The 16,465-nt window shown below is 35.0% G+C and overlaps 1 protein-coding gene across 6 annotated transcripts in view; it reads right to left on the bottom strand.

Moving 5' to 3' along the window:
• The window catches only part of LOC135217305 (uncharacterized), a 275,648-nt gene that overhangs the window by 80,407 nt on the left and 178,776 nt on the right, over nucleotides 1-16,465 (bottom strand). For 2 of the 6 annotated variants that reach the window (XM_064253075.1, XM_064253074.1), the window contains one exon: nucleotides 6,032-6,071. The exons of the other annotated variants lie outside the window; for them this stretch is intronic. The gene's annotated coding sequence lies outside the window, so the exon portion shown is untranslated. The remainder of the gene's footprint in view (nucleotides 1-6,031; nucleotides 6,072-16,465) is intronic. 6 annotated transcript variants of the gene reach the window in all.

Here is a 16,465-nt window from a genome sequence, read left to right on the forward strand (position 1 = left end):
TTCTTTCGGGGGGGGGGGGGGTTTTCTCTACATTTCTTGTAGTTTTCCTTTCCTCTTTCTCTACATTTCTTTTGGTTTTCTTTCGCTTTTCTCTACATTTTCTTGTAGTTTTTCCTTCGCGGTTTCTCTACATTTCTTGTAGTTTTCCTTTCCTCTTTCTCTACATTTCTTGTAGTTTTCCTTTCGCGTTTCTCTACATTTCTTGTAGTTTTCCTTTCATGTTTCTCTACATTTCTCGTAGTTTTATTTTCGCGTTTCTCTACATTTGTAGTTTTCCTTTCCTCTTTCTCTACATATCTTGTAGTTTTCCTTTCGCGTTTCTCTACATTTTTTGTAGTTTTCCTTTCGCGTTTCTGTACATTTCTCGTAGTTTTATTTTCGCTTTTCTCTACATTTGTAGTTTTTCCTCCTTCTCTCTTCATTTCTTGTAGTTTTTTCCTTTCGCGTTTCTCTACATTTCTTGTAGTTTTCCTTTCCTCTTTCTCTACATTTCTTGTAGTTTTCCTTTCGCGTTTCTCTACATTTCTTGTAGTTTCCTTTCCTCTTTCTCTACATTTCTTGTAGTTTTCCTTTCGCGTTTCTCTACATTTCTTGTAGTTTTCCTTTCGCGTTTCTCTACATTTCTTGTAGTTTTCCTTTCGTCTTTCTCTACATTTCTTGTAGTTTCCTTTTGCTCTTTCTCTTCATTTCTTGTAGTTTTCCTTTGCGCGTTTCTCTACATTTCTTGTAGTTTCCTTTCCTCTTTCTCTACATTTCTTGTAGTTTTCCTTTCGTGCTTCTCTACATTGTTTGTGTTGTTTTTTCTTTCAATGGTTCTCTTCATTTATTGTAGTTTTCCCTTTCGCGTTTCTCTTCAATTCTTGTAATTTTCCTTTCGCGTTTCTCTACATTTCTGTAGTTTTCCTTTCCTCTTTCTCTACATTTCTTGTGGTTTTCCTTTCGCATTTCTCTCGCGTTTCTCTACATTTCTTATAGTTTTCCTTTCGCGTCTCTCTACTTTTCTTGTAGTTTTCCTTTCGTGTTTCTCTACATTTCTTGTAGTTTTCCTTTCCTGTTTCTCTACATTTCTTGTGATTTTCCTTTCGCGTTTCTCTGCATTTCTTGTAGTTTCACTTCTCTTTTTACGCCAGATATGCAATTCAAACTGCTCACCTCAATAGCTTCAATCGCTATCTTTCATTCGCATCTAACACCTGCACTCAGCTTCCGTGACAACTGACGTCTCTTCCCAATACTCTGGACACAAACTGCAATTTTATGTATTAGTTTGATTTGCATATATCTGAGAATATAACGAGAGAGAGAGAGAGAGAGAGAGAGAGAGAGAGAGAGAGAGAGAGAGAGAGAGAGAGAGAGAGAGAAGAGAGAGAGAGGAGGGTTGGGTTTTCATTAAATTCTTGTCCACGCTTATTAACTTTCCGAGAGAGGTGGGTTTTCATAAATTCTTGTTCAAGCTTATTAACTTTCCAGCAGCAAGCGTGCCCACTTCAAAACTTGAAGTGGATTTTCAATAAATTCTTACAGGCTTTTGTTATGCATGACTCTAAATATGAGAATCCCTGTCTGACTATAAAAAATAGACTCCCTTCAATATGCCGTCGGTAAATATGTCTCCCCTCCCGGTCAAAATAATTTATGTTTTCGTTTATTTTTCTAAGAAATTCCATGCGATGGGGCTACACTTAATGAGGCTGAGACATAAGAAAAACTTATATTTTTCAATATGTAAATTAAATTTACATGAACGACTAATAAATGTTCTGTTTACATGCCGTTTATAAAATTCCAAAATATTATGTAAATATATACCCTTTTAAAACACTGTTCCCAACCTCTCTGGTGTTAGTCACGCGTGCCTTCATATTTGATATGAATTGTTACAATTGCTTTCATTTCGTCTGCTATTGAAAAAAAATATATTAGTTTGCCCAGAAATATCTCAATTTCATTAAGCTCAATTTCCTTTCTCTTATCCATCCTAGGCGATCCATAACTTCCTCTCCTAAGGAAAGTGCCTATCCAACCCTACGCTCTTGTTTTCTGTTCTCAAGATCCTTAGGGTTCTCGCAGTTCGCACAGTTTCTTTTCCTATGCTGCCAATCTTGGGACCTCTCCTCCTTGTTCCGTTTTCCCTTACTTATAATTTTCCTTACGATCTTCAAGAGTCACGTCTACAGCCTCCTTAATAGTTAAAGCCCATTCCTTTTTTTTCTTTTTTTTTTCTTTCTTTTCAAACCTGGGCTAAAATAGGAAGACCTTCCAACTGACATTTGATTTTTTAAATAAAAAAAGTTACATAAAAGTTACATAAAAATTATATAAAATCAAAGACGTTAAAAAAAATTGAATACACAATATGTACTCAATGTGTACTCTTACAATTTCTTTATAGTACGGACAGGTAGACTATTGAGACAGACACCCAAAATATCTTACTGTTTACCAGTCGTTTCCGACAATGACTAGCGAGAAAGGAAAAAATACTGAAAAACTAAAAACAAAGTAAACAAATTCAAAATTATCTTTAGTTTAAAGAAAACGTAAAAAACGTAAACAAAAAAATTCCTCAGCATTTCATGTTACGGACACGCCGGTTTAGGAAGATTCCTGACGACGCCTGCTTCCCCCAGCACCTCTCTCTCTCTCTCTCTCTCTCTCTCTCTCTCTCTCTCTCTCTCCGTTATATGCCTACTAGAATGTATTTCCTTTTATAGCCCGGGGTATAATATTTTCCCTGAAGTGCTCCACGTCTATTATAAAGTAAAATAAATGGATTATAACCGACGCGTATACAATTATCGTCGTTACAGGGTCATTCATTATAAGAGTGTTTCCACGAGATAAGAGCACATGAAACATGTTCAAGAAAACACATGTTGCGGGTTTGCCCCTTCGTGTAAAAGATCCCTCAGCTTTCGGTGTTTATGAGAGAGGCAAGTCTATACCTAAACTGTTTCCTTAACACCAAGTGATTCAGGGATGAAGGTAATGGGCAATTTTCCTCCTTCCTCTTTGGTATATATGACCTTCCAACTTCATACTGGTGCCTTTAGGATGATGAACTTCCACATAGGCTGTCAAACTTACTCCACATATAATCATTATCATTTGTGGGATCTCATCTGAAGGATGAAACTTTAATATACAAATTTTTGTCGACAGCAATAATAATAAAATTTAAATAATGAACTTATTCAAAAGTGGTGTACGCTTATTTGTATGTTGCAGTAAAGAACATCTAAATATCCCTCAAGTTTTACTGTACTCCATCCATAAAAAAAATAGAATTAGTTTTATTAATATAATCACTTACATCACCACTCTACGGTCGACAAATGATATTTCTATAAACCTGAAATATGCATTTCTTTCCTGAAAAAATACTTAGCAGTTACAATACGATAAATAAATTACCAATACAAGAAACACGGCGCATCATAAACAACGATTATCCGCAACTAGAGGTATGACCTCTGGACATTGTAATAGTTAGTAGTGGCGTTATATATAACCAATACCCGGCACAAACACTATTTAAAATTTTCGAAAAATGGGACAGTTATCAAAGGTTGTTATTCTCGGCAGCCAAGATTTAAAGGGAACTTTGTTTTCCTCAGCTGGATACCGTTACACATATCTAAGCACAGAACTCATGAAAACTTTAAAGAAATAGATTGATTTTAAAATTTTAAAAAATTTATAAGACTTTTCAACACAAGGCATTCGCCTGTGGATGTATCATAATGATGGCAAAAATTAAAAGGGAAGACTAAAAAGTGTAAATTCACTTCCAACAAAATACAATTCACAGCAAGGATGATATCTATGTAGAATTTGTTACAAAGATTCTACAATAAAAATAAAATAAAATAAAAACAAACGTTAAAGAAACATTTTTTTTAATCTTGCTAGCGCATTAACCTCTAAAATTTAAACCTTCTTAGCCGATTGTAAAAGAAAAAAAAATGGTAAGAAATTATATGCAAAATCAGTTTTTAAAACCTGCCGAAGCTCAATGTAATATCAATTTCCAAAGTTTGATCATTATACTATTATATCACTGATATAATGACTCAACTTTCAGTCACGCCCATCACAACTCGAATCAATTTAGATCACCAAAATACATTTACCAACTGAAATTTAAGGTACCTTGCAGTATTATTATTATTATTATTAGTATTATTATTATTATTATTAGTATTGTTGTTGTTGTTGTTGTTGTTGATGGTGGTGTTACTTTTGTAACTTACGCTATACATTAAGGTTTGAACATTAAAATGAAAAACTGAAAAATGGTAGTGTTACAGTAACTTTGACATTACTATCACGCTTTTGGGGAATTATGCGAAGAATAAAACTGATTAAAAAAAATAAAGAGACAAGACCCGTAGACCTTAAGGTTTGAATAGCTCATCCTATCACCCGTACTCCTAGAATATCAAAGAATGTGGGGGATATCCTGAGCATTACACGGGACATGCCTCCGGCATATTAATGCCGTCATTACGTATGCTAATACAGGCGGCTTCATCAAAGATGGCCATTCTTTTTCACACTCCATCGGAAGTCTGGTAAGGAGGGCGTGTAACGTCTCGCCCTTCATCACAACGTGGATTATGTGAGAGAGAGAGAGAGAGAGAGAGAGAGAGAGAGAGAGAGAGAGAGAGAGAGAGAGAGGCTATTTAGTACGCTTGCCTGACTTCTCTACATTAACCTGGCGTCACAACAGCAAAGGTCATGAACCTATAATGGCAAGTAAACTAAGAATAAACAAATAACACTCGATAAACGTCTCATAAAACGCATACAAACACCATACGAACGTATGAATGTATCCGTTCATCAATACTATAATTAATTCATAACTATCTATAATCCTTTCAAAAAAAAAAATTAATAAATAAAAAAACAAATAAAAAAAACATAAGGACATCTCATCTAAGAATACGTCTGATTACCATGTAAAAATAAAAAAATTAAATAATACCGTCCAAGTCAACATACATATGCTTCCTTGTACGGTCAAGGGGGACCTCATAATCACAGTAGGACTGCAGCTAATTATCCATTACATATCCATCTGCAATGCGAGTATGTAGCTTCCCACGTAGCACTTGGAAGTTTTCCCTAATCGTTCATTTCATGGTGAGGAAGATTTCCTTATCTACTATTTGAAGGAGCTCCCTCTGTCAAAATATCACCCCGGCGTTTTCATCCTCACTTAGATGGCCTGATCCCCCCAACAAAAGGACTTTCTGACTACTTAATAAATATCGGCTTCAAAGCCTCTAAAATCCGTGAATGTTTAGGAGTTATTGATATTTGGCATTAAGCTCAACGAAATACCGTATTCAACTCAATTACCTGACCTGTCAGCTTATCCCTAAGCCTTTGGCCACTGATCACACCCTCAGTTAATCAATACACCTTAATGATGAGAGTATAGATTATTGGTTGATTTAACAAGCTGGATTTTGTTATATTCTTTTTAGACATTTCACGAGGTTGATTATTTTCATTGTCATTTGTTTTAGGAGGGCTTCGAATATCAGACATGAATTCCGTCATAAACGGTAGTGTTCAAAATTATACGGGAACACCACACTGACCAGTCACCAAGAACGAACAGACTTAATAAAATAACACAGAAACGTATTAAGAGTAAAAAGGAAAACAACCAACAGAGTTAAAATAAAGGTAAAACATTCAGAATATAATTTTCTTATGCCAAAGGGTAAGAGCTGGGACCTGTGACGTCTTTCAGCGCTGGAACGGAAACTGACAATAAGGTTTGATAGGTGTAACGAGAGGAAAACCTCGCAGTTGCACTATGAAACAGTTGTTAGACGAGGGTGGAAAGTAAGATGGAAGAATGAGAATAAGAACGGAGGTAGAGCAAAAGGAATGAAATGAGTTGCAGCTAGGGGCCGAAGGAAAGAACCTTAAGTAATGTCTACGGTGCACCTCACTAATCGGCACTGACACCCCTACGGAGGGTAAAAAATTAAGGAAAAACGGAAAGAAATACCTTGTCAGCATCAGTCTGCGTCGCACACACAACATCATACCTGAAAGACCATTAAAAGAAATTACAATACTATTCCTGTAATCACAAGGTAAAATGCAATATTTGATAAAAGGGGACACGCAAATAAGACATGATAATTACACAACACACGCAAAAATGAGTAATTACCTCTGTTCTATTATATTAGTATCAATAATGCCACATCCGTAGTCCAGTGTATTTATCTAAATGCCTGTGCCTCGGTAATTAGTGGCAACTACTATTATTTTTTTTAACTAGCGATAACAGCCAAACCTCCTACAGACAGGAAGTTTAACGTTAAGACAGTATAATTGATACAGAAACTACATGAACATTAAAAACGAATTAAAATGGTGCTAATGGAATTAAATCTTTTATGTTATTCACTTGGGGTATGACATTTTAACCCTTAAAATAGAATACCCTACATGTTAAGAGTAAATATTAAAATCAAAGTAAATCTCAAACCAAGGATGAAAAACACCTTCAGACTTCAAAAAGCACAACTGGAGACGTATTCACAAGGCAAAAATGATTTCCTTACAAACAATCACATTTCAAAATTCGTTTTGCCTCTGAACAAACGCGCTGTCGAGATAAGTCACTCTCGCAGCGACAGTGTGAGCTGGAAAGAGTGTTACACACTTCACGTGGTTTAACAGAAGCGTGACTGGATAGCAGAATTTCTTTTGCGATATCAGTCCTCATATGAATAGGCTCTATATCGCAGTTATATGATGCTTTCCTTTGTTGTTGTTGCTGCTGTTGTTGAAATAATGGTACAAAAAAACACATTTTTTTTTACTTTCGTTATTATGGACAGAAAAAAATTGAATTTATTACATTTACATTAAATCCCTTAATAAAGAATTGCAATACATAAATCCAAAACCCATAACTTTAACATTTTTATTTACCAATTCTCCAACCTACGTTGTATGTGTTTTCATATAAACACGATTACATATATTTTATTATAATATTTGTTGGGTTTGAATAAAAAAAAATAACGGAAAAATGAAGAATAAAACAGAACAAAATAATTAAGGGAGAACCTAATTACGTCTTAAATAACTAAGACTTAAAATTATATTCAACTTCCACTATTACCTTAAACAATGCCAAGGGCAAAAGTAACACAAAATATAATGGAGTCAATGTCAAACACCCGGGCTCCTTCAGAACATTTTGAAAACGGGAGGGAAAGATCAAGCAATTTCATAGAGTCCATTTACAAATTGCTTCCAAGACTCACCTAGGTTCTTGAAAACAGTGAAGATGTTTTACGGTTTCGCGCACACGATGTAATCATAATTTTCCAAAGCGCAAAGAGAAGAGAAGAGAGAGAGAGAGAGAGAGAGAGAGAGAGAGAGAGAGAGAGAGAGAGAGAGAGAGATTTACCATTTTCATGGCTAAGCAAGAGTTTTGAATGGAAAACAATTTTTTCCTACAGTACTTCTACTGTCGTAGGAATAAATGAGTGCAAAAGAAAACATTACCGGCAGTTAACATGCAAAAAGTATTAAATGTACATTTGCATAAATTGTTCAGTAAAGAAATTGGCGCACAGATAGATAGATATATATATATATATATATATATATATATATATATATATATATATATATATTATGTATATATATGTATATATATATGTGTATATATAGTGTATATATATATATATAAAATGCAAAAGAAAGAGGAAAGTGTTAGTGACCACACACACACACACACACACACACACACACACACACACACACACACACACACATATATATATATATAATATTATATATATATATATAATATATGTATAATATATGCTATATATATATATAAATATATATATATATATATATTATATATATATTAGATATATATATATATATATATATAATATATAGATATATATATATATATATATATATATATATATATATGGTCACTAACACTTTCCTCTAAATATATATATATAATATATTATAGTATATATATATATTTATATATATAATATATGGTCACTAACACACGCATGACTTTTTCTTCCTCCTCTTCCCTACTAAAATTTCCAAATTGTCCACAATTCACTAACCTTACACTAACCCTCTTACCACTTTTACCTAAGGGCTCACTTTCCAGCCTTGCAATTATGTTTACATTACATACATGCAAAACAATACTTACTCGTCTTGACAATTTTAAACTTTTCTCTTTCTTTAGCATTTAATAACAATATTCACTTTCATAAAAGAATGTTGGCTTAATAACCCATTCAAACATTCCCACCTTAACTTCCACAGGCATTCCAAGTCTCTTCTCAATTTTTTTTACACGACTTGCTACTTTTCTTGTTTCACCTATCTGGAGCTACACATATCTCATTTTACTGTCATATTACAAATTTATCAAATTTACTCCCATTCACCTAGAACATATGCGTGAATTGTTTCACCATTACCATTATCTATTGCTTCATCTTATGTTACATTTGGCATCATGATCTTACCCTTGCTCACATTTACTCAAGTTTCTCCCCTTACAAAAACTCAAAATCTTTCGCTACTCTTCAGTTACTCTTCCCTATCTACAAAAAGACTATCATCTCAAACATTAATCATTCCGCTCTCCATACACGACCCTTTTCCTTCGTCACAACTCTGCACCTACAGCTAATTTCCGTTCTCTGACTTCTTTACATCGCTCCATCAACAAAAATATTGAAGGTATGGAGGAATCACATAACCATGCCTCAGACTCACTATTCCACAAAACTAGATGCTCTCCCATCTAAATATCCTACTGTCCACTTTGGTTTTATTCGTTACCCATAATTCATCTTCTAGAACGCGTAAGTTTCTTCTAGGTTCGTGTATGCCCTATGCACCTTTTCCCCTGTATTTTCAAAACTTCTCACATAACTATTTCATAACTAAGACACAATATATCTCCCTTGTCGAAGCCTATACTGTTATCACAGTATCAAGTCCTTCAAACGGAAGTCGTGCTTTTTCAATGAGCTTATAATATATTACAACAAAGACAGACCAGATTCTGTTACTTTACTTCGCTAATCGGACAGCTTCATAACAGACACGTCACTGCACCCAGCACCAACAATGAATATATCTGAACTTTGAAAAAAAAAATAAAGAAAAAAAAAAACTATTGGCCATTGTTTTGACGAGTAAAAAAAAAAACGAAATGCTGATTCAATCTTCATGAGCTTATAATATATTACAACAAAGACAGACCAGATTCTGTTACTTTACTTCGCTAATCGGACAGCTTCATAACAAACGCGTCACTGCAGTCAGCACCCAGCACCAACAATGAATATATCTTAACTTTGAAAAAAAAAAAAGAAAAAAAAAACTATTGACCATTGTTATGACGAGAAAAAAAAATAAAACCAAATGCTGATTCAATCTTCATGCAATCATCTCCTATCTTCAAACCTAAATGCACGACCTCTCTGACGTGCATTTAAAACCTGATTATCTCATGCATTTTTATCAATTTCCCTTCCGAATAAATCTAGAGAGAGAGAGAGAGAGAGAGAGAGAGAGAGAGAGAGAGAGAGAGAGAGAGAGAGATTTCGGCACTCCAAATGCAGCTACATCTTTAAAACCTCTGGACAAAGGAACACCGAGAAACATCATCTTCACAACTTGTGTAATTTCCATCCGAGTTTTATTGTTGCTCTCTTCAGCACCGAATGTTTCTTTTTCTTCTTCTTCTTTTGCTATCTTTTTTCAGTACTCTAAGCAGAGGTTTACCAACGATCTCCGATATTTTTAAACTTTTCCTTGCGACAGAAATTTCAGTAACATACAAAAAGACCATCTCTCTCTCTCTCTCTCTCTGATGCACTACCCTTCATTTGTAAATCGAGAAGAGAGAGAGAGAGAGAGAGAGAGAGAGAGAGAGAGAGAATACACCTACACCCAAACGCACGCACACATATTCTGTGAGAACTGGGCAAATATCGAATGCATTATTCGTACATATGAGAGATTTAGACCATCCTATTAACTGGAGTCAAGCAAGAGCCTTAATCCCATGTAATGACATAGTTAAAAGGAATATCATTGAATCTTGTTTCATCAAGTCAAATAATAGAAATGTTCTAAATCTAAGTCTTGGTTTATTTAAACTTGATGCTTTCATTATGAAAAAAGTTGTAGATAAATATAAGCAACAAAATTAATATATTCAGTTTTTACATGTTTTGGACTGTAAAGATACTTTGTAGTTTCGGTTAGGTTTGTGACCGTGTAATATCCGATAATCCTGGATTATCTCTTTTAATTTTTACCCTTTTGACAATTAACCATCTGGTATTCTTGATCTTGTTTTGTACCTGAGATCTTTATCTCCAATTGTACTTCATTAACTCCTTGATGTCTGAATAAACTGGACGAAAGCGGCTCTTGGATTTCTGACTATTATTTTTCCTGTGGTAATTCGCTTATTATAATAATATTATATAATATATTATATATATATAATATATATATATATATATATATATATATTATATATATATATATAGAAGAGAGAGAGAGAGAGAGAAGAGAGAGAGAGAGAGAGAGGAGAGAGAGAGCAGAGAGAGAGAATAAATAAAATGTCAACAGAGAAACACATGCGAGCTGGATTTTCTGTAAAGACTCGTTGATACCGAAATCTACAGCTCGCATTTCTAGCATTAAAAGGATATGGCCTTTTCCACCCCACTACGATTTCGTCAAGAGACAGATGGGCAATATTTATGTCGCTCGAATAGTTTTCATTTCCCTCGATTAGCTTTAATATTGGATGCACTCGTTCCCGCAAAAGGTTACATTACGAAAATTAAAGTTAAAAGTCGCGAACTGAATGCTAGAGGATATGTTAAGTTATTTAAACAATTTTCACCTTGCGTTAACTACAGCGCTAAAATTTATATTAACGTGCCATTTCGAATGGTAGTAATAATTAATCGCAAGAACAACATCGTTACATGTTTAGGTTATGCACAAAAACCCCCCCCCCCCCCCCCCCCCCCCCCCCCCCCCCCCCCACACACACACACACACACACACACGCACAGAAAGACCAGAGAAAAACTGCATAAAAGTGAAGTTCCGAAAAAAAATATCACCCCCCTCAATAAAAAAAAAATAATAATAATTAGAACGTTGGATAGTGGAAGAAACTTTTGCAATTGCAGCACAGCAACAAAGTCACACAATGAAGAAACGTAAGGGAAAATCAAAATAGAAACACTACATCTTTTTATCAAACATTAAAAAACGAATACCTCTTATAAAAAAAGAGAAAAATACATTTAAATTCCTTTGTGATATTCAGAAACAAATTTCAGCAAAAAAAATATAAGCCAATGAATTTTCCACATACTTCGGCAAAAAGAAATCTAGATTTCCACAACTATGAGAGGAAATCATAAGAAATCGGATTCTTTCTCTCTTTAACAGGATAAAATCTCTCACACTATTAACAGAGAAAAAAAAATACGTTTTCAATACGTCTTTGAAGGTTAAAACTTCTTCTGAGACGTCTAACTTTGAAATCTCAAAGCTTTCAACTACTGAAGGCCAATAACATTAATATCAGGACACCGAACCCTAAAGGCTGGATCAAAGCCAAACGGGCTATGCGAGTTCAAATAAAATTGTACAGAATGTTCATATTGAGGCTAAGAAAGGATTTTTAATATCAGAAAAAAAATTCCTTATACTTCATACGTTTCTTTTTGTATCATTTTAATTTTTCTTTTGTCAATAGGTATTAGTTACTACTTCAAAATAAAAAAAATAATCTATAAAAAAATTCTCTCTGTCTTTCTCAATCAAAAATTCAATGTAATGTGAATTCTTCACAGTAACCTTTGTAACTTCGTCCAGCGTTGAAAAAGCATAGCTAGAAGGTGTTAAACCTCTGATTCTTTCATATTGGTATCTAGGTTTCTTATTTCCATTTAATCTTTTACTTCATTTTCATCAACGCATCCAAAACCCAAAAAACTGATAGACTTTTCCATATCTGCGGAAATTTAGGGATAAAACTTATCCCAAAATAAAAATCAGGACTTAAAAATAATACCAGTAACCAATGCAATATTAAATTAAAATTCTGAAAGCACTGAAGATTCATAACAATTATTTCTACGAGAAATTAGTCTCTCTCAGTCATTGCCAACAAGAACTGTACGAGAACTCTTCTGAAACCATTCCATCATAACAAGTACTTGTGCCCATAAGTTGATGAGTTTGTTTTTTTGTTCTCCAACACCTGTAAAAATAATACATACGAAGTAAAATTGGCAGGGAGAAAATCTGATTCTCTCTCGGCCCCCACTCTTTCAATTCACCAAAGGTTTAGACAGAAAGAAAGGATTCGACTAGTGAAGAACGATCTTTCCCCTTTCTTATTCTCTCGCGTTCCTGGCGAGAGCAGTCAACTCATCGGGTCAGTTATCTAGCCATTGCGATCTTAAGGTAGCTTCTCCATTTCCTGGGTGGCTCCTACCTGACTTCAAGTCGTCTCACATTGATTTTCTCTTGCTTCCTTCCCCTCGGTCTTCTACCCACATATCTACCCTAGATAACCCTACTTCAACAATCCCTTCCCCTTGAGGTATGCCCCAGCCACAGCTTTTGTCTCGCTCTGAAGGCCTTTATTAGATTACTTTCCTCTCCTTCTGTTACAAAAACTTCTTCAATGTTCTCTCGAACACCCATACAATTGTCCTCCAAGCCAACATTTGAAGCTTTCTTGTCGCTTTTCGACTACTGCTGTTATCTTTGTTTTGATGTAAACGACATTAAATTTCATAACAAACTCTTTGCCAGTCTCTTCCCTGCAAAAGAATGAACTGCCCGAAACAATTCAAGTTTTTTTGTCTCACTCTCTACAGCAGTTTTAGTTAGTTCATGGTTAGTTGCACTGTTTATGTTCCACTGACCTAATCCTTATCAATCTTCTATACCTTGGTGTCTCATCAATTTTCATCCCCATTTTTTTTGGCAATATGTCAACTATCAAATTTCTTCAGCATTCAAATTCCTACATATTTCATATATATATATATATAATATATATATATAATATTATATTATATTATCGATATATATAGATATATCTATATATATAATATTATAGATATCCGATATAATAAATAATATATATATAATATATATATCATATATATAATATATAATATAATATAATTATATATATATATTATATTATATATATATATATATATATATGCACACACACACACTCACACACACACCACACACACACACACACATATATAATATATATATATATATATATATATATATATATATATACATACACACACACACACACACACACAATATAAGCACAGTATATATGCAATCTATTTAAAGTAAAAAATCGATGGTTCCGTCGGTATGCAGATGACTCGGATATAATTCGTAACGAAACCAAGACCTAACTTGAGTCGTTGCTCCCTGGTTAGCTTAAACACATGGAAGAGCTGGGCATATTTCATTGGAATCACCGTCTGGAATTTATTCATGAATCCCCCTGTCTGGGTCACACATTATCACGAACGACCTATAAAATACGCCGACGAGGGGAACAAAGACAACGTGAGCCGCGTGCGACTAGAAACACGACTGAAAGGTTATATATGCCTTTTCACCGAGAAACCAGAAAATAATGCTCCTCCTCTCCGAAGGTTAAAAAAATAATGCTCCTCCTCTCCAAAGGTTACAGTGCCTCAGCGGCGTGGTTGTTATGGTATTTTGGTATGGTATTAATGTCCCACCTCGGCGGTCGCGGGTTCGATTCTCGGTCATTCCATTGAGGAGTGAGAGATGTGTATTTCTAGTGATAGAAGTTCACTCTTGACGTGGTTCGGAAGTCAAGTAAAGCCGTTGGTCCCGTTGCTGAATAACCACTGGTTCCATGCAACGTAAAAGCACCATACAAACAAAAACAATCTCCGAAGGTTACAGCGTCTACGGGTGCTCCCTCTGGGCAAACTAACAGTACCGGAGACCAAGAGATGTATTGTTGTTGCTCACAAGGACATTCTGAGGCGCCTTAAACACACACACACACACACACACACACAAAGACGCTTCGCTTTCATTTTCCTAAGTAGATGGATGTAGGTGGCTCTCTACATAGTTTGAACATCCTTATTGTGAGAGCCATCTCCTAATTTGATCCCCATTTCAATAAATAATAAAAGTACGTTACGTGGATTTTTTTTAATTCATAACACTTACCACATCACCATTCAAACGGTCTAAGATGACTGCCAACCTATTTAAGTCCTTAATTGCGTGACAGGCTGAAAAGTGGGCCCTTATTAATATTGTTGCGTTTTACAAATTTAAAGCTTACTTATCAGCAGTGAAATATGTGACTTTTTTTTTTTTTTTTTTTTTTTTTTTTTTTTTTTTTTTTGCTTTATAAAACATCTGGACAAGAGCAATTGCGAAGTAATTTCTATATTTTCTATAAAATGGAGACTTTTTCTTAAATTTATGACTAACTCAAATTCATCTCCCTTGACATTATTATGATTGTACAAAGGAAGTCAATAATTGTGAATGTTATTGTTACTATTATTGATAATACTTATCAATACTTGATAATACCGTCACTGTTCCTGCGTTTAAAAAATGCAGAAGACTTAATTCCTATACAAAAAAAAAAAAAAATTCTCGATACGTATCCTAACAAGGAGTCCTTGCAACAAAACCAGAACCTTTCAGCAAAAATCCCAGCATCCTTCGAAAGACCCCAAAATCATAACCCAATCCATAAGTGACAGGCCTATCGAATAAACCCTCCTTTAATAGGAAGAAAAGTCGGAAGACGTCTCTCGGAAAACTGATAAGTGCCATAGGCCTATCTTTCCGACAGAAGGCAAAATTGGTAGCGAGTGGAGCAGATTGGCCTATTAGCCTGATCACTGAACTAATGTAGGTCTAGTGCGCCTCAGCCCTTAAGGGAAAGAGGAAAGAGGACGGATACATTGTCTTAAAAGAAAAGAATTATTCTGAACGAAAATTAAATAAGTATTAAAATCAAAGACACAAGTATTGTACGTTGTAGTGGGAAAAAAAGCAATAGTAACACTGAATCTCAAGGGGTTACTATCGTCTTCAAACTAAACAAAACGAAAATCAGTTAAACAAATAAAAAAACAGAAGGGTATCTTTACAGGAAAACCACAGACAATTACAGAAACATTCACTTGAAAAACCAGATTCACAAAGGGGTGATGCAATGGCACCAAAACTACTGAAGCAGTAGCAGTGCGATGTTATATAAAGAGATTTAATGGATGACTACTACGTCAGATAAGTACTGTCTACAAGACTAATGTTATCTAACGAAAGATACGATGAGCGTTTGGCGTAAACAAAACAACTGCCTCTTTACCGGAGGCACAGAAATTAATTTACGCTCGCTACTTCATGAGTCACAAATTCATGATGAATTCTTACGCAAATGAAAACAAATGAAATTAAGCGCCAGATCAAAGAACAAACTCGACACGAGCTCACGCGTGACAGGAAATCCTTTTTATTTGTGTCAGCGGGTGATTAAACAAACAACGCACGGATGTTTATTCTTGAACTTGCTGTTCATTCACACTGCAGACAACAACGACATAGTATGCATTATTTCCTTCGTCCCAATACGCGATTAGACGTGAATGATAGAATGAAAAGGAACTGCTTTATGTTCCTTTTTTAGTTGTTGACGATATCATGCTCAGTAAAAGGCATTTATAAGTGGTTTCTATTTCCACGTAAGAATTTCTATGCATTTACTTCCATGTTTACTTCAAAATCAGGTGCATACAACTGACGGTATGACGAGTATCCCTAACAAAGTTCTACGGTGAATGCACCAATTCCCATCTTCAACACTAGGCATTCCCCTACCTACCCCATACACTTGTCACTCCACTCTCTACGCACGTTTTTCTCCAGTCCCCAGACGTTTCTGGTTAAACTTTCATCTTGAGTAACGTGTACGTCCACCTTTATAATATAGACAGTTTCATTTCTGCTGCTGATACAAATTCATCTGTAGTCCCTACACGCTTTAATCTCTTTTGCCAGCACACTTTCACACCCAACAGTTTCAGCTATCACCCCCTTACCCCCTCCCCCCTCCCACACCCACCCTTGCTCATTTTCATCTTCACTGGGAGCACCCAAGCCTCCACTGCGGAGAGAGAGAGAGAGAGAGAGAGAAAGAGAGAGAGAGAGAGAGACGAGGCGAGAGAGAGAGAGAGAGAGAGGCATATTTCATTTCCATGTCCAACCCACTTAAGGATCTACTAGGTCATCCATTAGCCTAATTCGACATAGCAAATTAATATTCACGATC

This window comes from Macrobrachium nipponense, chromosome 7 (assembly GCF_015104395.2).
Source record: "Macrobrachium nipponense isolate FS-2020 chromosome 7, ASM1510439v2, whole genome shotgun sequence".
Classification (NCBI taxonomy): Eukaryota; Metazoa; Arthropoda; class Malacostraca; order Decapoda; family Palaemonidae; genus Macrobrachium; species Macrobrachium nipponense.